The sequence below is a fragment of the Salmo trutta genome, chromosome 35 (genome assembly GCF_901001165.1).
Source record: "Salmo trutta chromosome 35, fSalTru1.1, whole genome shotgun sequence".
Taxonomy (NCBI): domain Eukaryota; kingdom Metazoa; phylum Chordata; class Actinopteri; order Salmoniformes; family Salmonidae; genus Salmo; species Salmo trutta.
The window spans coordinates 11,319,996-11,321,001 of NC_042991.1; positions in this window are offsets into that span (position 1 = coordinate 11,319,996).

Below are 1,006 nucleotides of genomic sequence, written 5' to 3' on the forward strand. Positions count from 1 at the left end.
CAAACTCACCCACCCACACACACCTACTCCTCTTTTCTGGTCGAGACCAAGTGTAACAGGATTGAAGCTGGGAAAATATTAGGAGTTTTGTAAGTCCTTTAGGCCTATGCATGAAAGCAAAATGTAATCAACATCAAGCTATACACTTCAGCTTTAACTTCAACTTAACAAACATGAGCAACTGTGAATTTACAAAGTGATAAAGTCAAGAAAGACGACATATGTATTACAAATAAATTCCTGAATAATTACTTTAAAAACAACAACCAAATGGAAACATTCTTAGACTATCAAGTGAATCAAGATACTGCCTGGTCACCACGTGACTTGATCAGGCTGCATCAATGCTAAGCATGATTCCAACATTTGGGCAGTCTCCTGCTGTGCTGCCCATTAAATCACGGGGCTGTGATGTCTTCTGCCATGAATCAATATGACGTGACCTTTCAGATCCAGGTCTGAACATTCATGTGTTTGCACAGGGACATCAAGGGACAAGCTGAGCAAATGTCACTACCGTGGAACAAGCTGTAAAAATTCAATATGCGCATCAGATGGAGATGGGCAACAAAAGGCTATTTTTAAAATCTCTGTTAAAAAATAAATCCTGTTTTGAATGTTTAGTGAAGTTAATCCTAACATTGCTGGTGTATCTGTTGTAGCTCACAGTTTGAGGGGCAGAGAATTTCAGCACATTGGACAGTTACAGCACATGTACAAGTGCATTCGAAATGACTTATTTGCATATCCCACTCCCCCTGAGACACCCTCGGAGAGTGGGGTGAGAGCCAGGGATCAGCCATTATTGACAGTGACCCTGGAGCAATTAGGGTTAAGTACCTTGCTCAAGGGCACATCAACAGATTTTTCGCCTAGTCGGCTCTGGGATTTTAACCAGCAACTTTTCGGTTACTGGCCTCCTAACCGTTAGGCTACCTGCCGCCCTTGTTGTGCAGTTACAGAAGAAAAGCCTATTTTGTTGTTTGGTTAACCCTAACATTTCTAG